Source organism: Cetorhinus maximus, chromosome 20, assembly GCF_964194155.1.
Source record: "Cetorhinus maximus chromosome 20, sCetMax3.hap1.1, whole genome shotgun sequence".
Classification (NCBI taxonomy): Eukaryota; Metazoa; Chordata; class Chondrichthyes; order Lamniformes; family Cetorhinidae; genus Cetorhinus; species Cetorhinus maximus.
The window spans coordinates 8,370,252-8,397,151 of NC_135898.1; the positions used below are offsets into that span (position 1 = coordinate 8,370,252).

Sequence of the window (26,900 nt, forward strand, 5' to 3'; positions counted from 1 at the left end):
TCAAAAATATGACACAGCAAGGAGGGAACCAGCAGACACTCACACAACATCACCTCTTTCCTTTTTAGTGCTGTGGGCCCCGATTCTGACCAGTTAAGGTTTGGAGTTTGTGCTTGGCAACCAACTGCTGCCCACAGGATTGAGGCATCGCCCCCTCATTGACTTCCTTTATTGGCCAGACTAGGCTGTGCCAGTCATTGATCCCAAAAGCTGTCGAATTATTTACTCCACCTGCACAGAGTTTACTGAACTGGTCAAGACTTCCAAATCAGGCAGGTGCATAGACTTGGGAGCAAACAGAGTTGCTCACCCAATACCATTACTGGGTCAGACCACAAACTCCTCGAAACCTCAGAGCCCTGCCTGGTAAACTCAATAAATGCAGATCCTGTCAAAGCAAAATATGTCAAATGGCCAATTGTGAATCTTCTGATTCACAGCCCCCTGTGTGGGACATCTTTCTCCCTCACAATCTCGTGGGTCTCTCTCCTTGATCAGCACTTACCCCCAGTCGAGTCTCTGAACTCTGCCCTCTTACCTCCCGCCTGCGGCAAGGGCACTTTTCCCACCCATGTATCTTTTCTGCCGGGGCTGATCAGGTCCGCACCCTTCCTGCTGTCTTTACTCAAACTCATTCTTCATACATGCCTTCAAAAACCCGTGGAACCTCCCCGGCTACAGTGTAGAGCCTTTGTTAAAGGCACCCTACCCTTCAATTGCCTCACCTTTCATTCAGTCGGGCTCCTCGCTAAATGGGAACTCACTTTGGGCCAGATTTTGTGGTCAGCAGATGCTCGGCCTGGGGCTGCCCCTGATGTAAAGCTCGCACTCACCTCACGCAATGGGGGAGCCTGGGGGGGTGGGGGCGGGTGGGGAGGGGGGAGAATTTCACTTGAAAGAAAGTTGGAGGGGAGGGGGGTGGGTTCCTGCATGACCAGTGTCTCAGTGTCACTCTGCAGAGTTCTCCAGCACAGGATAAAAAGGACAGATCACTGAATATAAACCAAGTCCCACCAGAGCCTGTCAAAACTAACTTGATGCAGAATCTGTCGTAACACATTCATGTTACAACGTCATTGGCGCAAGAGATCAAGGCAGATCATTTTGAGCAGAGTCATTTTAAAAGACCAGAAAGTTACATGTATTTTTTTTTATGTAAAGTCAGATAAATGGTATCAGAATCATAAAAAGGAAAAGAAAGACTTGCATTTATATGGCACTTTTCAGGACTGCTGTCTCAAAATGTTTTACAGCCCACTGAGGTCCTTTTTGAAGTGTAGTCACTGTTGTAATGTAGGAAACGTGGCAGCCAATATGTACACAGCAAGATCCCACAATCGGCAATGTGATAATGACCAAATAGTCTGCTTTTATTTCTGTGGTGTAGATTGAGGGATAAATATTGCCCAGGACACTGGGGCCCTTGTTCAAAATCGTGCAATGGGATCTTCCACAGCACCCAAGCAGGCAGATGGTCCTCAGCTTAACATCTCCAACAGCACAGTGCTCCTTTAGCACTGCACTGGAGTGTCAGCCTTCACTTTGGTGACCAAGTCCTGGAGTTGGACTGGAACTCAGAACCTGACAGTTCAGAGGCAAGAGTGTTACCAACTGATCCACAGCGGACACTGGAGTTTAGGTCAAGACTTTTTAACAGGAGTTAAGCCATTTCAGCCGATTTAAATGTTGACGTGTCTTCCGGTACTGATGTTCTCAATGACCAGATTTCTTGAGTAACTGCGAGGCAAGTCACTACAGTGTGCAGGCGCCCCTCATGTTCCTGGGCGTCTCTCTGTAGTGAGCAATGCTGGTGACCAGGGAAAGTTTCACTGATCTAAAGACAGCTAAATCCGGGCTCATGTTGTCTGTATTTGCTGAAGCCTTATGTTGCACCTACTACTCCTCACCACTAGGTGATGCCATTGGACTATTTCCTCATTTTCAGTGATTTCAAGCTTGCTTCCAGCTGGATTTTGATCATTCATGATCTTCGGTGTGTAATAATCGTCCCACATGTGGATTCCACGCTGGGTCAGTGGGTGCCACACAGTCAGGAGGACGGACGTCCCATTTTTGGGACAGAGAAGGGTTTGGCACAGGAGCCTTGCCCCCCGGGGATGGGCTGTGACGTGTGGACGATACCTTAAGGAGACAGGGTATTCAGAGCATACTCGGAGACTTCAGAATGTCAGCCATTGAGATTAGGATGTGCAGAGATTGAAAAATCTTCAGTGGCCAATCAAGTGATGGCCAAAATGTGTTAATGTGGCAGAATTGACGAGAGTGTTCAGGACCCCTTAGCAAGAGCTCTGGCATGAACAAGTGTAACATCTTCTGCCTGTCTCAATACAAGGCCTAGTGCTGTACCAGCAACACCTCCCAAACCCCTGACCACCCCTCTCCAGGCAGCTCGGACAAGGACAGCAGGTGCAGGGGAACACAACCACCTGCAACATCCGCCCCCCACCCCCCCACCCCCAAGTGTCCCACGGGGCTGCAGAGGCATCATCGTCACAAAGTCAAGAGCCGGGAACTCCCTTACCGAACAGCACCGCGGCCGCATCTTCACCCACATGGGGCTTCAGCAATTCAAGGAGACCGCCAACTTCCTGAGGGGTAACTAAGGACGGGCAACAAATGCCAGCCACAGCCCAAGCGAGAGTGGGAGAACAGGCAGGGTAGTCTGAACAGGCGGGGCAGTCTGAACAGGCGGGATAGTCTGAACAGGCTGGGCAGTCTGAACAGGCGAGGCAGTCTGAACAGGCGGGGAGTCCATACAGGCGGGGCAGTCTGAACAGGCGGGGCAGTCTGAACAGGCGGGGCAGTCTGAACAGGCGGGGTAGTCTGAACAGGCGGGGCAGTCTGAACAGGTGGGGCAGTCTGAACAGGTGGGGTAGTCTGAACAGGCGGGGCAGTCTGAACAGGCGGGGTAGTCTGAACAGGCGGGGCAGTCTGACCAGGAGGGACAGTCTGAGCAGCAGCAGCCTGGAACTAGTCTTGTTCTTATCCCCATTGCCTCGTGAGTGTTGCCTGTGGAACACTTGAGGTTGCAAAGTGCCTCGAAGGACCAACCCCCCTCCTCACCCCCTCATTGTTTTCTTTATGAGGGTGGGTAACATCATCTTCCAGCCAGCGGAAAAACACCGGGCTGTGCTTCCTGCTCTTTTATCGTAAACATTTTCCAAATGCCAAACTACGGGCGGAATCGCCCCGGGTTTGCGCTAACTGCGATTGTGGGCGTGGAAAGGGTGCTTCACCCACCGGCCGCAATGGTGGGTTTCCGTGCCGTGTTGTCCCATTCCCAGCACATCCCGCCTCATTAATAATGCATTCCCAGGAAACACGCCGGATCGTCGGCGGGTGGGCTCGGATTTGTCAGCCACGCCAGGACCTCAGTGCTTCCTTGCTCCCCGCCCCATATTCAAAGAGCACCAGAGCGCAGCCTACTTCACATCTACAGACCAGGACTGCTCCAGGCGACAGAAAGCCCCAAAGGTGGCAGCCCCCAAGTTTACTCACGCCTCCCTGGGGTGCCTGCTGAAGGCAGTGGAAGGACGTCCCAATGTCCTCTACCCACCTACCCACCCCCCCAACCCGCTCTGGCCGCAGAGGTCCACCAGAGACACAAATCCAGCCTGGGAGGTAGCGGCAGTGGTGGTCAGTGCAGGGAGAAGGTGAAAGGTCTCACCCGTTCTGCTAGGGGAGGTCAACCACCTCATCACTGTCAACTTAAACACTCACAAACCCATCACACATCCACAGGGATCTCACACCTCAAGGGACAACACCACTAACTCTCACACACACACCCTCACATCTCCATCAGGCTCATACCCTCTGGAGCTCGCGTCCCTGTCCATGGCGCCGCTCACCACACAAACATTCCATCCTGCTCACACTCTCTCCATCTGTTTTCATGAAGGAGAAGCTCGTTCACATTAGCAGGAGAGCTCCCAGACCGGGGGATGGAGTGGCCCAAGTTAGGCCCCTCACTCCCTTTGAGGAGTGTACCATCGCGCTGGTGAGGACGTGGACCATGCCTGCGCTGACGATGAGATCGGCGGTGAACAGCCTCGTGAGGATCCTGCACCACATCATCCCTCTCTCAACACAACTGTGAGTGTCTCTCTCCTGCTTTTAACTCTGCTGCCATTCACTACTTATCTCTACTTTGGTTCACAGGGAACTCTGTCAACCGAGCGACACCTCAGCTAGTCAGTCCCTCAGCTCCATCCACATCCTCACCTCCAGCCAGGGGAACACCTTCCCCATAGAAGAGCTGGGAATAAGCAGTCTGTTAGACCCATCACAGCGCTTACCCACCACCCACCACCAGCACAGAGACACACACCTCGGTGGGACCTAGATCTAGAGCAGGCTCGGGTTCACAATCTGGTGGTCACCGCACGGACACGTGTCCACAGCAAGAGGAGGCAGATTCGGCCGAGCTCTCCGGCAGGAGGAGGATTGCTGGGGAAGAGGCATCTGCGAGGTCCAAATTGAGCCTCTGGATTCGGCCTTCCAACTTATCGTGGAGAGTCAGCAGAAGGTGGGGGAACATCACACAGAGCTGTTGGAAGCCCTCAACAGAGAGGCACGTGAGTCAGAGGAATGTGTCCACCTGCTCTCTGATGAAGTGCTGCCCACATAAGCGCCTATGGCGGTCTCCATGGGAAGGATGGCGGACGCCATGGAGACCCTGGTCCAGCAGAACGCGGAGATGCGCAGAGACCTGCTGTCCATCGTGTTGGCCATGGGTGAGTTCCTGCAGTGGCAACGCGAGAGGGAAACAGGGCACCTTGACATCCCTGCAGGTACTCCTTCCCCTCAAAGAGTCAGGCTGGGGCCCTCGAGAACCCAAAGGGAGGAGGAGGAGCAGCTGGACACTCCATGGTCACCCACTCAGGAGTCTCAGAGGCTGTCTGCTCCCTCTGAGTCCCGCCAGACCACGAGTGATTCTGGAGGGAGAAGTGTGCGTGTGTGTGTCTGTGTCTGTGTGTGTGTCTGTGTGTGTGTGTCTGTGTCTGTGTGTGTGTGTGTGTCTGTGTGTGTGTGTGTGTCTGTGTGTGTGTGTGTATGTCTGTGTGTGTGTGTGTGTCTGTGTGTGTGTGTCTGTGTGTTTGTGTGTGTGTCTGTGTGTGTGTCTGTGTGTGTGTATGTGTCTGTGTGTCTGTGTGTGTGTCTGTGTGTGTGTGTGTGTGTCTGTGTGTGTGTGTGTGTCTGTGTGTGTGTGTGTGTCTGTGTTTGTATGTCTGTGTGTGTGTGTGTGTGTGTGTGTGTGTCTGTGTGTGTGTGTGTGTCTGTGTGTGTGTCTGTGTGTGTGTGTGTGTGTGTCTGTGTGTTTGTGTGTGTGTCTGTGTGTGTGTCTGTGTGTGTGTGTGTGTGTGTCTGTGTGTTTGTGTGTGTGTCTGTGTGTGTGTCTGTGTGTGTGTGTGTGTGTGTGTCTGTGTATGTGTCTGTGTGTCTGTGTGTGTCTGTGTGTGTGTGTGTGTGTGTGTGTGTGTCTGTGTGTGTGTGTGTGTCTGTGTGTCTGTGTGTGTGTCTGTGTGTGTGTCTGTGTGTGTGTGTGTGTGTGTATGTGTCTGTGTGTCTGTGTGTGTGTCTGTGTGTGTGTGTGTGTGTGTCTGTGTGTGTGTGTGTGTCTGTGTGTCTGTGTGTGTGTCTGTGTGTGTGTCTGTGTGTGTGTGTGTGTGTGTGTCTGTGTGTGTGTGTGTGTCTGTGTGTCTGTGTGTGTGTCTGTGTGTGTGTCTGTGTGTGTGTCTGTGTGTGTGTCTGTGTGTGGGTGGCAGAGCCTTTCAGAGCCACGCACGCAGAGCCTTCCTCCATCACACTCATCTCGCTGTCCTGAGCATGTTTAATGCTGCCTGCTGGGGCTTTCTTTTAGTGTCTATCTGAGCTGAGCCACATCTCCGCCCACCCACTGGCCACACTCCCATGCTGCACCTGTGTGTCCAACACGAGGCTCCGCTCACTTTCGATTTCGACAGCCGTGGTAGTTGTTAAGTTTTTGATCAGCTGACCCCCGTCCTTTCCCCATGTCCTTTCCCACAACACTGCTGATCCCCACCCTGCATCACCTTCCACCTCCCCATTGCCACCTACCAACCTGAACCCTTCACATTCCGCGATGTCCAGGTGAATGTGCACATTCCCTATCTTCCTGAGAATCCCACCCGCATCCCCAGCCTCCTCCTTCCCACCCCCAGGGTACGTGTCTGCCTCCAAGTCCTCAATAACTACCCTCGCCATCCCTTCTACTGATAACAATGCAGCCTCACCCTCCCACCTCTCCACTCCCTCTGAGGCTTCTCACACTCACCATTGCCTCCTACGCCCACCTTTAGTTCACTCCCCAGCAGGCAGTCAGTGACTCCGCAGACCCCTCTCTTGCATGTTCACCTCGACATACCCTTTACTCCCTCCTCCCCCTGGACACCTTCCCCCCACCGGACACCTTCCCCATCCCCGACACCTACCCCCCACCACCCCACTCCCTCCGCCCCCCCCAATGTCTGACACCATCCGATGATCCTGCCATGCTTTCACGTGAAACCACCTTTTGGGCCTTCTTGCCATATCGTCGCCCCGCACCTGGCACAACGCCCAACGCCAACAGGACCAGAAAATTCCAGCCTGCGTTTGAATCATTCACCAAGATTTTTGATACACCCATCAGGCCATCTGCATTTCCCACTCAGACCTCTTCAGGTGTTATATTGATATTGTCAAGTCCTCTTTTATTACTTGGATCAAATTCTTCCACTGCCCTAAGTAACTCAGGAAATGTCCTGAGGTCGTGAAGGGCACTATATAAATGCAAACGGACCTGTTTCTTTCTTTCTATCACTGATAGCTGAACGTAGGATGTGAAGGATCAGAAACTGTCCACTGTGGTCCATCTGGCCATTCCCAGTGACACCAAGACAACATGAAGCATATTCAATGCTCATACACACACACACACACACACCCACATGCACACACACACACACCCACACACGCACACGCACACACACACCCACACCCATACGCACACACCCACACGCGCACACACACACACACACGCACACGCACACACACCCACATGCACACACCCACCCACACCCATACGCACACACACACACACACCCACACACACACCCAGACGCACACACACACACCCACATGCACACACGTACACACACACACACACATATACATACCCACATGCACCCACACACACTCACACACACACACACACACACACCCACCCACATGCATACACACACATGCACACACCCACACTCACACACACACACACACACACACACCCACCCACATGCATACACACACATGCACACACACACACTCACACACACACACACACACCCACCCACATGCATACACACACATGCACACACCCACACTCACACTCACACACACACACCCACCCACATGCATACACACACATGCACACACCCACACTCACACACACACACACACACCCACCCACATGCATACACATACATGCACACACACACACTCACACACACACATGCACACACACCCATACACCCCACCAAAAATCCACGAGAATTGTTCTGAAGCAGTATAACCATCAATTCAGTTCACACGTTTCCTTCTCAGGTTAGTGTCACATCCTGGAGTAGCCACTAGGTGCCAGACATGGCCATGAAAACTGTCCAGAATCAAAATGCAGTGACTTCTTTGTTCTGACAATTGGAACAAGATGCTGAGAGACCATCAGAGAAGGTTTTGAGTTGAAGTGTTTTTGTTGAAGTGGCAAGAAACTTGCTGCTTTCCCTTTGTCCATTGACATGTTTGAACCTTTGCTGAAGCTGTCATTTCCCTTTGACCATGTGAAGCATTCCACTGGCTGACCACAAGAGTTGAAGAAATACGATAATTCCACTCAGTCAAAGAAGCAATCCACCGGGGAAATGAGGAGCAAAAGAGATGTTGGCAGAAGAAATCTAACAAAAGACTTAGAAGGCAGTAGCGAAGGAATGACGGGAAGGGGATGCAGCTGAACCCACTGGGTACCCCACTTACACAAGCGGAGCTGCTCCTCTGTCATCCTCTCCATGACCACACACCTCTGCTTTCTGCTCAAACCGCAATCAACTGAATTCTCTTTACAATACTCCGAGAGAGTCGGTAGAAAATGTCCTGAGGTCGTGAAAGGCGCTATACAAATGCAAACGCACCGATAGCTGAATGTAGAATGTGAAGAACCAGAAACCGTCTACTGTGGTCCATCTGGCCACTGCCAGTGACACCAAGACGCTTTGCTGAGATGCAGCGACAGGTCGTTCCCCGAGTTTATAACTGCCAAGCTAAGTACAGTGTCCTTTCAGCTGAGGTAGTTTATCCATGGCCAAGACCTCTAACCCCCGACCCCGACCCCCACCACCCCCCGGGCTCTGCCATGTTTTTACATGAACCTCTCTTCACAACCAACTCATTCAAACAGTTCCTTAGGCTGTAACTTTCACCTTTCCTGGAGCTCGGACGGTCTGCGAGGCAGTAATGAAATGACACCCTCTCCATTTTGAGTTCCAACACGGTTCCCCTTTCTCAGAACAGAGGAAATCGGGGCAGGGGTCGTTCATTTTGGCCAATTGAGATCATGGCTTATCCGACGGTGGCCTTAGCTTCAGTTTCCTGCCTGTCTCCCATAAGCATCGACTCCCTTGTAGGTCCAAAACCCGCCTGACTCAGCCTTGAATATATTAAGTGGCCCGGCCTTCACTGCTCGCTGTGGAAGAGAATTCCAAACACCAAACGCCCCTCTGAGAGAATAAATTCCTCCTCGCCTCCATCTTAAATGGGGTACCCTTTATTTTTAAACTGTATCCCCCTAGTTTTCGATTCCCTCACAAGAGGAAACGCCCTCCCAGCATCTACTCCTCAGAATCTCCTTTGTTTCAATGACACCACCTCTCATTCTTCTAAACTCCAATGGGTAGAGGCCCAGCTTGCTCAACCTTTCCTCACAGGACAAACGCCTTCACCCCAGGAATCAGCCAAGTGAACCTTCTCTGGACTGCTTCTAATGCAAGTCCTTAATTTAGGAGACCAAAACTGTACACATTCTCACCAATGCCCACACAATGGTGACAAGACTTGCCTACTTTTACACGCCCTTCCCCTTGCAATAAAGGCCAACAGTCTATTTGCCTTCCCTTTGTACTTGCTGTACCTGCTTGCTAACTTTTTGTGATTCATGTCCCTACGTAACACAGTCTCTCTTCATTTGGAACAGAAACCTTTTTCTTTGTGACTTTGTTCAGGAATGAATCCATAATTCAAGTCTTTCTAAATCATTTACGGGATATGGGTGTTGCTGGCTAGGCTGGCATTTATTGCCCCCATCCTGAATTGCCCTTGTTCAGGGGGCAGTTAAGACTGAACCACATTTGTTGTGGGTCTGGAGTCATATGTAGGCCAGACCAGGTAAGGACAGCAGATTTCCTTCCCTAAAGGGCATTAGTGAACCAGATGGGTTTTTACAACAATCAGCAATGGTTTCATGGTTGTCATCAGGCTTTTAATTCCAGATTTTCATTGGATTCAAATTTCACCATCTGCCATGATGGGTTTCGAACCCAGATCCCCAGAGTGTTACCTTGGGTCTACGGGAATACCACTCTGTCACCACCGCCCCAGTCAGTGAATGAATAGATTCCCCTTTACTGCAAAGAGCAGATGTTCTTTCCTTCCCTTACATCTCTTGGTTCTCTTGTGTCTTCTTGTGTCTGTTCATATGTTTGTTGATCAAAGCAGAAGAGTACATCATATCAATCCTTCCAAAGAGTTTTTAGTTCCTTCCTTTCAGGTGTACACTGCAGATTGATCTTAGAGCCACTGAATCTACTGATCAATATGTTTACACACCGAGTGGATTGTTATGCTGGATCTTTCTCTTCATCTTCATGAGCAAATTCCTCTTCGCGTTGAAATTATAGCTGAGAAATAACACGAATGCACAAACACTTAACACGTTAGTTTCTGTATTAATGTGTGTTAATATATGAAGCTTGGAAGTATTGTGAATCATCAGGAAGATAGTGAAAGACTTCAAGAGGATATTGGCATGTTGGTGGAATGAGCAGACAACTGGCAGATGATTTTTTAAAAAATTTATTCTTTCATGGAATATTGGCAAGGCCAGCATGTGTTGCCCATCCTTAACTGCCCTTGAACTGAGTGGCTTGCTAGGTCATTTCAGGGGGCAGTTAAGAGTCAACCACATTGCTGTGGGTCTGGAGTCACATGTAGGCCAGACCAGGTAAGGACAGCAGATTTCCTTCCCTAAAGGGCATTAGTGAACCAGATGGGTTTCTACAACAAGTTGATGACACTTGTCATTACTGAGACTAGTTTTATATTCCAGATTTTATTAATAGAATTTAAATTCCACTAGCCGCCGTGGTGGGCTCAAACCCTTGTCCCCAGAGCATCACCTGGGCCTCTGGATTACAACTCCAGCGACTATACCACCTTAAAGCCTTAGAGTTTTATCAGAAGAAACTAAGAATCCTTCTACTTGCTCAAATTTTAAAGATGCTGATAACTTTAGGAATATTAGCAATTTTAAGGACACAGTCATTTGAAATATATTAATAATTATAACCTTCTTAATGTCAGATTGGATATGGCTGAACACACCCACAATAATGAATGTGTTTTGGTTCCTTCTAAGGTAACTGGGGATTTTGGTATTGACAGTCGTGTTAGGATCCACTTTCCAAAGAATGATCTCACTTCCACATCCTGCCAGGAGGTTTCTAATTTCAGTACTTTGTCAGCCAATGTATCATTCACCACTGTATTTAATCATGTAACTGTGCTTTTACTTATTTCATATTAATGACTGTAAGCTGGTTGTGGTGGAGTCCTATGGGCAGGCTTTGTCCCATGGTGGTAAGAAGGTGGAGCTACAGAGAAGAGTTTTGACTGAACACATCGCTGAGGCTTAGATCGAACTTTTTAAAAATAAAAGGTAGCTTCAATGAAATAGACACACACACAGACACACACACACACACACACACACACACAAATAGATATGTCGGGGCATGCTCCTGAGGTGCTGGTTTGCTATAGGCACTTAGTTGACAGAAACTGAACTAGACAATGGCCATTCAGGACAGTGTGAATGGCCTTCTCCCTGCCCCAAGATACTGTGACATTGTGGGCATGCACCTGGAGATACCCCTCCCCACTGCAGGATATGACCAGGCAGAGGTAGTCCTGGAGGGCCAGGGTGGGGTTAATAATCCAATCGGACGATCCGATTTAAGGTATTGCCTTATATGCCAAGGCCCAGTGTCAGGAAGTTGTATGAAGACACAGGCCTCGAGGACATTGGCACTGCAGTCGGCAGGGAGGCCTGGTCAGCCATTCCGAAGTAGCGCTGGAAGATTGTTGAACGACCAACCACCTGGGACAAACCTTAGGATTCCTAAGCAACCAGTGTGATTGTGGCTATGTACTATTGCTTAGAGATTTAATAAAGGTGTTTCACATTTAGTGAAACGGTATCCAAGTTGATGTATCCATTGAGATCAAGAGTAGAGACAAGAGCCTTTAGATCAGAGCAGGGAGTGGGGGCACACACAACTTCCTTCAGGAAGCACCTCAAAAAGGAGCATTTTATTATAAGAATTTTAGATGTCTGTGATGAATTTAGTACAGAGGGGGAGTACCATTCTGTCACGTGTTACTGTGCTAAATGCCATTGTAAGAAGCAGGGAGATACTAGTCGGGGCAAGAATGTCAAGACCCAAAGGGGATTTGGTCAACGTGATAGACATCAACATGCAGAGATATATAACATCAGAAGGATTGAGAATCTGAGTGACCCTCAGTTCCAGACAAGGAATCAATATGGTCGAAGGAGCAGGTTTCTCTTCTCTTCCAGCTCGAAAGGGTGACTTTCGAAACAACAACTTGATAATTGGTAGATCATGAACAAAAAAGACCAACAAACTGATCTCAGACAAATGAGAGCAAATGAAATTATGAAAGATGTGACCACTCCCCCCCCCCACCCCCACCCCCACACCCCTCCCACACCTCCCCACCCCCGCTCACACCCCACCTCAAGAACCAGCATTGAGACTCCTGAAATCAGTTCTGATGAAGAGGATATAGTGAACCAGGTGGTAGGAGTTGTGCAATGAGGTAATGCCAATGCTGGTGACATGGTACCCTCGGTGTCAGTGACTCAAGAGTATCAATGGTCAGTCAACCCGAATAAGCTTTTCAGAAAAGCTTTTAAATGAAGGAAGAGATACAGACAGTAAAACTCATAGTCAGAATTGAATTGTGTTCAATTCTATGTTTGATTATGAGAGTCTGGTAACTGATCTATGCTCACTGTGCGTGATTGATTAAGCCTGGGTGCGGACTCAGAGCAAAGTAAATAGACACCACTGAAGCCACTAGAAGCTGGGGCATAAGAGTGCAGACATTTTGTGATTGCAGAGATGTTTTAAAACACTCGTTAATAAACCTGTTGCACACTCAGAAGCTATTGTCATCTCTGCATAGCTCCAAGATATAAAAAATATACAACTCACCGACACAATACAACAGACATATTTCTGAAAACATTACTAAATGCAACAAGGAAAGGAGCAAGAAAATTAAAGGGAATATGAGAAAAGATGCCCATGGCAGGAGTTTTAGTTGTCCGCTTAAGAATAGTGGTGGAAGGAAGAGATTTGCCAGGGAGAAGTCCATTTTTAAACAGAGACAGACGCTGTTTAAATAGGACAGGAGATGTTTAGCAAGAAAGATCAGGGCCAGGATTTTCACCTTGTTGGGTCGGTGTGGCGGGCGGGCCTGGGAGCGGTTGTAAAGTCAACTGCCGCCCGCAATCGGGTCCCGACATGGATTTCACATTGGCTGGCCAATTAACGGCTAGCCGTGTGAAACACACGCTGCTGCGCTGCTGGGGTGGGGCGCAGGGGGAGGGCGAACGCAGAAGTTTGCGCATGCACGCGGGTGCGCGCAATCAAAGCTCCCTGAGGCACAGAGCTGCATCAGGGAGCTTAAGATTTATAAATTCAAAAATTAAAAACTTAAGCAATGTTAAAAACAGGTCCCCTCATGTGACTCTGTCACATAATCAGGGACGTGTTATGAATGAAATTTAAACATTTTTATTTGTTGTTGGAAACTTCATCCCACCCGTGGATAAGGTTTTCTAAAAAAATCCAAAATTTCATTTAATTATTACTTTAATGGCCTTAATAGGCCTGTAAATTGTCGGCGGGCGCGCTGCCAACTCCTGTGCGCGCCCGCCGACCGAAATATCGCGAGTGCGCGATGACGTCGGGATGCTCGCCGGACATCATCGCGCGTCATTTTATGCTCGTTTGGGTCGGGCACATACCTGCCCGATGAACGCGATATTCTGCCCTGTGGGTGGGCCAGATCAAATTTCGTGCCCACTCAACATGGAGGAACACGAGAACTATTTCGGAAACAAACGGTTAATAATAAAGTGGATATTGGACAGTTTACACAAGGCAAAAAGAAAGCACATAGAGTTGGACTCTGGGAATTTTGCACTCTGGATGAGTGGTACCTAACACGATAAAACTATGTAGGACTGCCCGAATGCCCAAATCAGAGGATCTAGAAAATTTTATAATGTAGAGATAACTGGAAACCTACAACCATCGGATCAATTTTATCATGCCACTTCACTAAAATATGGTGATAAGTTTGGCTGATACATTAAATATTAATCCCTGGCAAAAAAAGCTTAATTGTTGGAACATCAGGATGTCACGGGAATATCACTATTTTCCTATTTTACAGAATTGCCCCGAGGGGGACGTAATTAAATTAAAAATATCTAGCGGCGCTATTTATCGACCTTGCGAAAATCTTTGATTCAGCCGGGCATTAAGTGATACTTGAAAGCCTACAGTGTCGCTAAACTAGGCGATAATATTTTTTAATTTTATCAAAAAATTGGTGCTTTGGCCATAGCCACTGTCGCATCAGCGGATGAAGGTAAGACCAATTTAATTTTAGTTCATAAAGGAGTCAAGTAGGGTGATCCTTTGTCACCTGCTATTTGTAATATCACAATTGACACTCTTTTATGCAGCATGGACGAGGGGTGTGTGGGCAGTAGGTTAAGTAATAACTCCAGACCTGTGCAATGCACACCATCATCATTCGCCATGGATATAGCCCTATTCGCAATTCTTACACCAGAATGGCTAACAATTTGGAGATCTTGCAGACAATCTGTAAGAAACAAAGGTCCAGATAATAACATCAAGAAAACAGCCTGATCTTATATGATTTCCAAGCATTTTTATTGCAATGAAAAGAATGGGAGGTTAAATGGAAATGGAATCACACCAGATGATTTTGAAACTTACCTCAGAGCTCAGCTAAATCCTTGGGCCTGCATTACAGAAGGCAGTTGGGAGACTGAAACAAAGTTGGATGGATAACCTCATGCTGAAGACCACTGGAGGCCACCCAAAAGGTGGAGATTTTAAAAAGCAAACACGATACCTTGCTTTTATTTTCATTTGATTTTAAATGAGGGATCACAAAATAATTGGACAAGTCATCAAGAAAGAGTGGTCAGGAATATATTGCATCGCCCAGACAACATTTCAGATAGAATTTAAATGCCAGAGATTAAATCGAAGGCTTGTGTAGTGTGCAATTGTTTGGTGTTTGATTGCTGTTTGTGATTAGTTAAGCCTGGGGGCGGTGACTGAGAAACTAATCTGTCGGCAAGCAGCTGGAAGCATGAGAGCAGACATTTTAAAGCATTGAATGTACAATTCCTGTTCAGATAGCTAACCTTGAGTGTATCATCTCTGCATATCTCCAAGGCGTAAAACACAGCTATTTTGATTTCCCAAAATTCTAGGTGCAGATACCTGCTGCAATTATTAGAAAACTCAAGGCACTTGAATCTGTCATTTGATCCAGTCATCAAAGCACCGCTCATTCATACTGGATCTACAATCAAACCATTGGATTGAACATTTTAAGGACTTGAATATTTTAAAGAGATCGCTCATTTTACTGAAGGGTCCCACAGTCCTTCTGTCGATGAGTCAATTCTGAATGAAGCAGAATTTGTAAAGATGCCCTCACAGATATTTTCTGTTAGACCAATTGAGAGGAAGTCTACAGTGGATGAATATGCCAGGTGGCTTAATCTTAAATTTTATAGGTAGACCAATTTGAGTGTTCATGGCATCTGGACACAGCAACTTATAACAACACTATTTCTCATAGTTGGATGTGTTTTAATTTTATGTGGCAATTGGTGTTTATTAACCTTCTTTTAATAATTTCTAATATTTATCTGACTAAGTACTTCTTATCCTTTGGAAGACAATGGCAGAAGGTGCAGCTTAATGATCACAACATTGCACAAACCTTGGGTAGTTGTATAAATGTCAAAAAATGCCAGGATTCAAAGACACAACAAAATTCAAAACCTGCTGAAGCAGCTCGTGACAAAATATGGTTGGTCAGCAAACGCAGAACCAAGATTCAGGACATCAAATGGTTTACTGTAGAAACTCAACTTTCTATTCATTGTAGAGGGGGACATGGCTGTTCTCGATATAACCGTCAGGTTTGAGGGTAAGAATCTAAGAAGGGCTTGGTCGGAAAAAATCAACAAGGGTATATATATCAAACCCTGCATTAAAGAAATGGCGAATGGGGAGAATGTCCATCTTTTTTCAGTATCGATGGTTCAAATTAAATTACTCTTCAATGAGACGCCTGTGGATTGACCACGACAAGATGTTCACTAGCCAAGCTGCTAGGTTTGCAATGATGCCAACACTGATGCAAATTTAACTGATTCTGATGGACACCCAAAGCTTAGAAGTCTCGTATCCTGTTGCTCTCTTCTTAATTTTGGGTTTTCACCTGTTTAAACTTTTTATATTATTAACACCTTCTACATTAATTATATTTTCTTAATAGAGTTCATTCTTACCAAAGTTCCACCTTATATTTTAACTTTTTATTCTCATATTTAGTAATTTCAGTAGAATTTTTAGAATATATTTTAACTTCATTTTGTTTATATGCAGCAATAAATTTTATTACATTTTACTTATCTTATTAAATAATGATAGGATATAGTAATATTACTGGATCGAATGGCTAATTGCCTGGCTTCTCCCAGGGTTAATTGCAGTCTTCCATGTTTGTGAATTTCTGTGGCTCCTTTGACATATTCCCCTTTTTACTGGCTCTGCAATATTTGAACAAAGTAACGTCATGGACAAGCCATGTAGAAACTTGAAATATACACTTTTAACTTATTTTAAGAGTTTCCTTGTATTCAGCACAGACACAATGGGCCAATTGGCCTCCTTCTGTGATGTACCCATTCAATGATTTTATAATATTCTTTCCTTAACTTCAGATGCAAATTTGCAGTATTGAAATGTAATCCTTTTCCTCCAAATATAATTTCCAAAACACATGACATCAATTGCAAACTTACAAATTAAACCTTAATCAATTTGATTTATGAATATTGTAAACAGACATGGTATCTTATTAGTCACAGTTGTCCAATTAGAATGGCCCTCATTGAGACATTAGTTTTTGTTTCTTGTTGTTTAGCCAGAATACTTACTCCTTCATTCAAAGAGTTTTCAATTCAACTGCAAGCCTCCTTATCAAATGTGTTCCAGATACCCAAACCCACTATTCTTTTCCATTCTGAAAGAATTTTATGGTCCTCCATTCATAAAGCTCTTGGCCAGAAGTGACTGTCTTTCCTCTTGTTCAATGATCTTGACTTATTCCCTTTGTGACAGGCTGATGTTAGGCAGGTTTGGAACACAACCGATTTCAGACTTTTAAAATTCTTTCACGGGACATGAGCATCCTTGGCTAGACTAGCTGGCTAGACCATCCCTAATTGCCCCTGAGAAGGTGGTGGTGAACCGCTGCAGTCCATGAGGTGTAGGTACACCTACAATGCTGTTAGGAAGGGAGTTCCAGGATTTTGATCCAATGACAGTGAAGGAACGATGATGTAGTTTCAAGTCAAGATGGTGTGTGGCTTGGAGGGTGGTTTCGCTGGCCAGGGGCTGCAGCTGAACTGCTGACACAGGCAAAAACAACTTTTGACCTGAAGTAACCTGAATTCAGTCACTGGCCTGAGCAGCTTTTGAAACTTGAGTCCAGTCACTGGTCTCAGCTGGCTGGAACTGGTTTTAAAGTATCTGAGTGTCTTGAAGACAAAGGAAATGTGATGAGAAAAGGAAAAACGAGGTGATAGTGCAAGTCTTGGAACAGAGCCAATGAGAAGATGCCACAGACGAGGCAAGCAGGCCTAAACCAACGGGAGAGAGACAGCACAGCTTGAAGAGATAAGATTCAGTATAATACTGGGAGGATTTTGGGCATGGAGCAGTGAGACTCTGGAGACCAACCATTGCAGAAGCAGAAGAACCTACGTCAGCAACGTAGAGATGCAAGAGAGAGAGAACGGAATGCCTGGCCAGCATCAGCTCTCCTTTTCGGGTATTAGCTTTTATATTCTGTGATCACTCAGGGAGTGTCAGAGAAACCTAGTGGGTGTGCATTTAGATCCTAGTTTTGGGTATAAAACTGCATAACCTGCTGTAAACTTCATGTCTATATTTAACCAGATGTATAAGCTGTATGTAGATGATCTAACAATGTGAATGAGGTGAATTTAGAGTTAAGAGAGAATTGACTCTTCTCCTCTTTGTACTAAGCCAATAACTGTTACCAGTGATCTCCGGCAACATATTTGGTGTCCCTGGGTGAGCTTGAGGATAAATCTCTCCGTTGAGTCAGCAGGAGACTCGAGCCGAACCAAGTTGGCAAAGTACACAGAGAACAGGAGTTTGGGTTAATTCATAGCTATTAACATAAGATGATGAATCAAAGGGAATCTCCAAGCCCCGACAGCAGGCTAGGAGAGAGCGAGACAGACTAGAGGAAGAAAATAAAAAACTCCGTGAGGAGATAGCCCACCTTAGTGAGAAGGTAACTGATTTAAAGGGACAGAGAAGTGCGGATTTGATGCACATGAACCAATATCAGCTACAGTGCGAAAGATTGGCTAATGAAAAGAGTAAGAGAGAGGGAGAAGCCCAAGCAGCTAAAGCTGAGGTGGAGGGATGGAAACAACAATGTAGTGATTTAAAAACTGCTATGAATGTGATTCACGGAGCAGCTCAGGAAAAGAGGAGCAGTGCCGGTGAGCACACAAAGTGTCAGAAACTGATAGTGAAGCTGCAAGATCAGCTAGCCGCACAGAGGGGCATACTGAGTGCTTTCACACCCAGAAGAGGTGAAGAAAACGGTCAAGGGGATATAGATTGGGATGATTTAGCAGACAGGGTGGGGAACCTCCACCAGAGGATCCACCGCCGGCATATATTCCAGGGCCGGAAAAACCGTCTGTCCCAATGGCCCCCCTTGTAACCACTAGGGTACAGGTAGGGGCAGATGGCCAGGGGAAAGCCGGCCTGAATACGACATATTCCACCCCACTTGGAGTACAAGAACTGAGGGATATTGCGAAAGATATTGGGACGTGTGCGCCCGGGGATGATCCTAGGGAGTTGTTCCTAGTGGTCGGCAACAGAGAGGGGTACACGGCTTAGACAATGCTGAGGAAAGAAAATTAATTCTAATGTGCCTACACCCATATATACACTCCGCCCTACCGGAGGAACAAAAACTTGGTAAAGGCACAAATGAGGCCTTAAAGGACCAGGTATTACCTGTCCTGGGCGATAACAGAGAGGACCCAGTGGAGGTGCTGATGAAATGCTACCAAAGGAAAGGTGAATACCTCACCGCATTTTCGGCTCGCATTTGGGTGGTGTTTCAAGGGGTCTATGGCACAGGCCTAGATAGGGATAATTTACAGCCGGAGGTTAGGAACCGATGGCTGAGAACGCTAGTGTCGCATGGAACTGAGGAGTTGAGGAAAGCATTAGATCAGTTTGATCCCACTGATGACACACATACAGAGCCCTGGATAATTAGGAAGATGGTTAGAGTATGAGAAAGGGAAACACCAAAACTACCCAAGACATCCAGGGACAGAGCAATGCCTGTTAAGAATCAGGCGACAACCTGGAGAAATGAAGGGAGGGGACCTACTCAGAGGGAACCCCCTCCAGCTTATCAGACAGTGGGAAGAGGTAGAAGAAAAGGAAACTTCTCGGGAACGGGGAAAACTCAGGGCGAGGTGTCCGAGACAGTGGCTGAGAGGGACACTTCGCAAGGGACTGCCCGAACTCGATGAGAGAATGCAGGTCGGGGAGGAAACCTGAGCCTACCCGTGGAAGGGCCGAATAGACCAAATCCTCAGTGTGATATGATAGAAATACCACCGAGTTCCGGGTTGTACCCCGAACTGTAATGACGGTCTCAGGCCTCCCCGTTATGGGTGTGTGACACGCGGTGGGATGACACGGGGAGACCCCTAGTGAATGGTAGGGTTGGAGGCTGCCCTATTACATTCCCTTGGGACACAGGGGGGTCCCACATCACCGTTAACACCACTCAGATCAATGACGTAGATTGGAAAATTCAAAACAAAATTATTCTAAGTGGATTCACAGGGCATTCACAAGTAGGATATGTGAGTGTACCGTTGGAAGTCGGTGTGGGAGACATATTGATGGAGTATTCAGTGGTCCGTATCAAATTACCCAGAGAACAAGAACATATATTAGGGTGCGACTATATGGCCAAAGCGGGACTCTGCTTTGACCCCGTTAATTGTATGATTTGGCAAATGCCTTTGGGCATAGGCAGTATAAATCACACACTCGTCCCGGTGGGGGAATATCAGGATAGGATATACACTACTTGTTGTGCGTGGTGGTGGTAGAATTGGTTGAAACAGGGCCGCGGCGTGAATGCTTCTACCTCATCCTATTGGTATCCAGGTAAATGCAGCAGTGTTACCAACCATCGTACCATTCAAAAGGCGCTTCAACTTCAAGAAGGCTGATTGGAACAGGTTCATACGAGCACTTGACCGTAAGGTTAAACGCATTAAACCATTACCTGAGCACGACAACAGCAAAAGCTGTCCAGAAAACAGCCAGAAGGAAGATTCCCCGAGGTTGTAGAACACACTACATCTCTGGTCTCACCAAGGACAATGTTGAACTCTACTGGGAGTATGTCTCAATGTTTGAATCTGACCCCTTTCAGAGGAAACAATATCTACCGGTGAGAGGGTGATGTTAAGTATCTCTCAAGAGCGTCAAAACACCTGGGACACCTTGATAGAGACAACAGATCTTACAAAAAACAGCAAGAAGGCATGGTCTCTCATATGCAAACTTGGAGGCGATCCCAAGAAAGCTGCCCAACATCCAAATGTGTCTGCAAACCAAGTTGCATGCAACAACCAAGAGCACAACTAGATAGGAAGAAGTACAGCGATGGCCCTGGCTTCACTGGACCATTCACCATGGAAGAGCTGGTATATCTGGTCTAAAACACGGGAAAGCAATTGGTCTTGACAACATAGCAACGGAGCAGATAAAGCAATTTGGTCAGCAAGCAAAGAAATGGCTCCTACAATTGTTCAACCACTGCCTGGCAACACACAAGCTACCTAATATTTGGCAGAAGGCACATGTAATAGCACTATTAAAGCCCGGAAAAGACCCCACAGATCCTAAGAGTTTTCGGCCAATTTCACTGCTTTGCCACATCAATAAGCTGTTTGAACGCCTGATACTCAATAGGATAGCACCAACTGTAGATGAGAAGATCATTCCAGAGCAAGCAGGTTTCCGCCCCGGCAAATTAAAACAAGCCAACAGCTCAACCTCACACAACATATCGAAGATGGTTTTGAGCAAGGGATGGTAACAGGTGCTGTTTTTGTAGACCTGTCAGCAGCATCCGATACAGTGAACCATAGACGTCTCCTCTGCAAGATCCTAGAGATGACAAAAGATATTCACTTAACAGAGCTGTTAGAAAGCATGCTTCAGAATCGCCGGTTCTATGTTGAACTAGGTGGGAAGTGCAGCAGGTGGCGTATTCAGGAAAATGGTCTTCCTCAGGGAAGCGTGCTTGCACCGCTGCTGTACAACATCTACACGAATGACCAACCTATAGACGGTGTCACACGCCATTTTATAAATGCTGATGACTTATGTGTCACTGCCCAAAGCACTGATTTTAACACCGTGGAGAAAACGCTTTCTGAGGCCTTGGAGGGACTAACATCCTACTATGAAGAAAACCACCTTCGCGCAAACCCATCAAAGACGCAAGTTTGTGCATTCCACCTCAGAAACCGTGAAGCCAAACGCCAGCTTAAAGTAACCTGGTGTGGAGCAACACTGACGCATTGCGAGCACCCTATCTACTTAGGAGTCATCCTTGACATGCCTCACCTTCAAGAACCACATTGAAAAGACAACGGCAAAAGTGAGCACATGAAATAACATCTTGAATAAGCTCACTAACACAAAATGGGGAGCAAGCTCGAAAACATTGCGAACCAGTGCGCTTGCTCTTTGCTATTCCACTGCCCAATACGCCTGGGAAATATGCATATGCATGGGAAAGATCTACTCATGCTAAGAAGGTGGATGCCGTTCTGAATGCAAGCTGCCAACTTATCACAGGTTGTTTAAAACCAACCAGCACCAACAGCCTATATATCCAGGTGGGTATCGCTCCCCCTGATATAAGAAAAATGGTAGCCAGCAAGAAAGAACGACTCCGTCAAACATCAGATGAGAGGCACCCTCTACATGGTCATACACCTACACCCAGCCGCCTAAATCAAGGAAGAGCTTCATGAACAGTGTTGTTCCATTTCAATCTGAAGCCCGCATCGCCTTGTGGAAAGACCAGCTCGCCAGTCTCGAACAACCCCCAGCGATGGAAATTCTACCGGATGAAAGCCTTCCCCCAGGAGCCAATTGCAACTGGGCAACCTGAAAGTGCCTTAACAGACTTAGGACTGGTGTAGGTCGTTCAAAGGTGTCACTAAGCAAATGGGGATATACAACCAGCCCGACAACTTGTGAATGTGGAACTGAGCCACAGACTATGCAACATCTCCTGCAATGCCTTTCACTAGAGGAACCCTGCATTGTTGCAGATCTTGCCGAATTCAACAACAGGGCGTAAAAATGTGTCCAGTTCTGGCTGGGCTATGTATAGACTGTCCGTGGACACGATGAGAAGAAGAAGGATAGGATATGCACAATCGGGGAAATATGGATAGAACCAGGAGAAATGAGTGACAATCGTGAAGTGCAACAAATTATCACACGAAACTCAATAGTATTTGCCCGACATAAACATGATTGTGGGAAAATGACTGGGAGTGTGTGTATACAAGGTCCAGACCTCAAACCACAGAAGCAGTACGGTTTCCCAAAACAAGCAGAAGAAGAGATAGGGAAGGTGATACAGAGTCTGCTGCAGCAAGGGATATTAAGACCAATAGCTTCTACTAACAACGCGCCTATTTGGCCGGTGAGGAAACCCGACGGTAGCTGGCGACTAACGATAGACTACAGAGAATTAAATAAAGTCACCCCGTTAACAGCCCCTACTGTAGCAACTAGCCCAGAGACAATGGTTCGACAAAATGAGGATGCGCAGTGGTTTACGGTTTTGGACATAAGTAACGGTTTTTGGTCTATTCCATTGGAGAAAGAATGTCAATATAAATTTGCGTTTACTTTCCAAGGACAGCAATATACATGGACCGGCCTGCTGCAGGGATTTCACAATTCCCCGTCCATATTTCACCAACTGCTGAGGGAAGGGTTAAAAGGATTCTCGAGGCCTGAATGTCTTAGTGCAGTATGTAGACGACTTACTCCTACAAACTAAAACCAAAAAGGAACATTATCAACTACTAAGTGAATTACTGCGGTTGTTACATGACTTGGGATTAAAGATTAACCCTAAAAAAGCGCAGATCATGAAACAAAAAGTTACTTACTTGGGAATGATTCTGACACCGGGGAAGAGGGACATTGACAAGCGAAGGATTGAGACAGTTGGCAGACTCCCTGTTCTGCAGGATGTAAAAGGGTTAAGGTCCTTCTTAGGCTTGGTGGGATATTGCAGGGACCACATTGATGGATTCGCCACAAAAGCGGCCCCGCTGATGGAATTATTAACAAAGAATGTGGCCTGGGAGTGGAAAACAGAACACACCCAGACCATGACCACTCTAAAGCAAGCACTAGTTGCTGCGCCTGCTCTGAAGACCCCAAATCCACCTGGGCCGTTTTCATTGGAGGTGGCTACCACAGACACCACCCTTTCGGCGGTTCTATTACAGGAGACACACAGGAAATTACGACCAGTAGCGTCAGACTCACGCATGCTCTCACCAGTAGAGCAGGGGTATACAGTATGTGAAAAACACTTGCTAGCTGTCTTTTGGGCAGTGCAGCATTTTACCTATATAGTGGGACTAAACCCACTTACAATATTAACAGAACACACCCCTGTACAGATACTGTTAGACGGAAGGATTAAGGATGGTGCAGTTAGCCAAAATAGAATCGCTAGATGGACATTGTTGCCGCAAGGGAGAAATATAACCGTAAAGGGGGTTAAAAACCACTACTACGTTAGCAGACAACTTAGTTTATCAGGGAGAAAAACATGAGTGTCAATTGATGATAGCAAATGACCCCAAGGGCCCATTTGTATCAAAGAAAAAGGGAGGGAGTAAGACGGGGCCTGAAAGTAGAAAAACAAAGGAAACAGGAAAGGAAGACCCCTATTTTAAAATTTTTGTAGATGGCTCTTCATCAGTACAGGATGGGGAAAGGAGAACTGGCTGTGGGATATACATGGAGGATGAACACGGACAGGAAAGATACAGTGCGGCTTTGAAATTACCTAAAACCATGAGTGCGCAGGCAGCAGAACTAGCAACCGTCGCCTATGTGGTTGGTCACCCGGAATACTTTCCGCCTAGATCAGTCATATATTCTGATAGCGTGTATGTTTGTAATAGCCTCACAGAACATTTGCCCCTATGGGAAGCGAGAGGATTTGTCTCAACAGATGGAAGGCCCCTTCCTTCGGCCCCGCTATTACGGTATGTCTTTGAAGAAGCACAGGGGAAAGGATTTGGGGTCACCACAAACGTGAAAATTCATTCAAAACTATCTCCCGAGGGGAACAGGAAAGCTGATGAACTAGCCAAACGAGGTTGCTGTAAGTGGACAGGAATGGCAGCCACCGATTGGGGAAATCGGGGGCCAGAAAGAGAAGCAGGTCAAAGTAATGGATTTAACGGAGGAGCAAAAGAAAGATGGAGAATTGAAAAAACTAATAGAAGGAGCAGAGTCAGACACATACAAAAGGCACGAGGGAGTCTATATTCAAGCCGGAGTGGTTTTATGTGAGGGAAAATTTGTGGTGCCAGAGGAGGGGGAACGAAACCAAATTATCCACTGGTACCATGACTTATGGGGACATAAAGGGACGGAGAGCACCCTGGATCAGATAAAGGAGGAGTGCTGGTGGCCCGGAATGAAAGGTGACGTGGAACATTATGTCAAGAATTGTCTGATTTGTGCACAACACAACCCCAATAGAAATGTTAGGAAAGGGGCCCTCCGACATTTTTTTTTTTGGAAAAATATACTTTATTCATAAAATATCTGGAAGAACATTCCAAAACATTTCAAAATCACCATCACAAAGGTACAATCAGGTTCAACTTTTACAACATGTATCACGAGGTGCATCAGTACAAACAATGAATATTACAATCATTTGCAGACATTCATTTTGAGCTGTACAGCCCGAGGGGCTCTAAACAGTTCCCAGTCCCTTGGTGCACTGTGGCAGAAAGGTCTTAAACTGCGACCCCTCCCCATTGCGCCTTTGCGGCGACTGCCCCAAGCTTTAGTGCGTCCCTCAGCACGTAGTCCTGGACTTTGGAATGTGCCAGTCTGCAACATTCGGTCGGGGACAACTCTTTGCGCTGGAAGACCAACAAGTTTCGGGCAGACCAAAGAGCGTCTTTCACCGAGTTGATGATCCTCCAGCTGCAGTTAATGTTTGTCTTGGCGTGTGTCCCTGGGAACAGCCCGTAAAGCACAGAGTCCTGTGTCACAGAACTGCTCGGGATGAACCTCGACAGAAACCACTGCATCTCTCTTCAGACCTTCTTTGCAAAGGCACAGGGGCCCTCCAATATACTAGACCAGTAGAAGGGCCTTGGACTAATTTACAGATAGACTATGTAGGACCTCTTCCTCCCACTCCAGGAGGATACAAGTATATTTTAGTAATAGTGGATACTTTCACTAAATGGGTGGAAGCTTTTCCGACCAGAACAAACACAGCCAAAATTACTGCGAACGTTCTATAGAGAAGGTGTTAACCTGTTGGGGTTTACCCCGAAGCATTAAATCGGATCAGGGAACACATTTTACAGCCCAAGTAATGCAAGATGTTATGACCCTTTTTGGGATCAGACAGAGATTCCACATACCCTATAGACCACATTTGGAATTGTGGAAAGAATGAATCGGGCATTGAAAAACATGATAGGCAAAATGGTGCAGCAGACAACTTGGCAGGTCGTTCTGTCCTATGTGCTGATGATAATCAGGAATACCGTGGTTTCATCAACAGGCTACGCTCCTTATAGACTGATGACAGGAAGGGATATGAGGGGAATGGAGTGGTTGGTAGGTCTGGATTTGTCCAAACCCGAGGTAGACCACATTATATTAGAAAAATGGGTACAACAGCTAGTTGAAACAGTAAAAGAAGCAAATTGTGTAGCCGCTCACCGACAGGGAAAGAAGAAACAGCAAAGCAAGGCTTATTTCGACGCAAAAGCTAGCCCGATGACATGCTTCAGGAAAACTAACAATTCCATATATCAGGTTTGTGATAACCAGCGCTGCTCTTCCTTGATTCCTAAATTTTGCCTCAACTTTCACAAATAAACTGTCTCCCCGTTTTTAAAATTTCAGTAAAATTTGAATATCTGATTGAAATATTTCTGTCCTATCTCTGTATGTCTCCTCTCAGTGTCGCTGACCACATTCTTCCTAAATTATCACACTGAAACTGAATAAAACAATTATTTTTGTGCATTCCCTTCCCACCCCCCCCTCCACCCTCTCCCATGCAGATGAATTCGATACGTAAGAATTGGTGACTGTCTTCTGACTAGTTTAAAGCAGAAAGATTGGAACGCATTCAGATATGCCGATATTATGCCAAAAAAAGGGATTAATCAGAGTTGGGCAATAGTATCCCTGATACTTCTATTGTTTTTCACATTTTCTAGTTCTTTTGACCCACCCAAACTGGAGCTGTTCTGCCGTCAAAATATCCAGCATAAAACAAACATTTTCAAATCTTCCCTAGATAGAGGGGAGGTGCCAGAGGATTGGAGAGTGACAAATGTGACACTTTGATTAAAGGGTGTAAAGATATTCCTTGTAACTACAGACCAATCAGTTTAATGTCACTACAATAAAAACAGAGAACACTGGAAAAATTCAGCAGTCTGTCCCTAAGGGTCATACGGACTTGAAATGCTTACTCTGCTTCTCTCCACACAGATGCTGTCGGACCAGCTGAGCTTTTTCCAGCACTTTCTGTTTTTATTTCAGATTCCCAGCATCCGCAGTATTTAGCTTTTATCTTTTAGTTTAGCTTCACTGATGGATAAGGTTCTTGGAGCAAAAATGACAGGGGGGATAAAAGAATCAACAGCGCCTGGGGAGGTTTGACTTAAGGACAGCCAGCACAGATTTGCAGAAGGCAAAACATGTTCAACTCACAGAACTTAATTTTTGGATGGGGGGAAAGCATCAGGTGCTGTCTCGATGGATTTT

At 46.5% G+C, this 26,900-nt stretch overlaps 1 long non-coding RNA gene across 1 annotated transcript in view; it reads left to right on the plus strand.

Moving 5' to 3' along the window:
- LOC144694826 (uncharacterized) overlaps positions 1-11,546 on the plus strand; it is a 29,869-nt gene extending 18,323 nt beyond the window's left edge. Inside the window, exon 3 of the long non-coding RNA XR_013579832.1 lies at positions 10,706-11,546. This is a non-coding gene — a long non-coding RNA (uncharacterized LOC144694826). The remainder of the gene's footprint in view (positions 1-10,705) is intronic.
- The last annotated feature ends 15,354 nt before the right edge of the window (positions 11,547-26,900 follow it).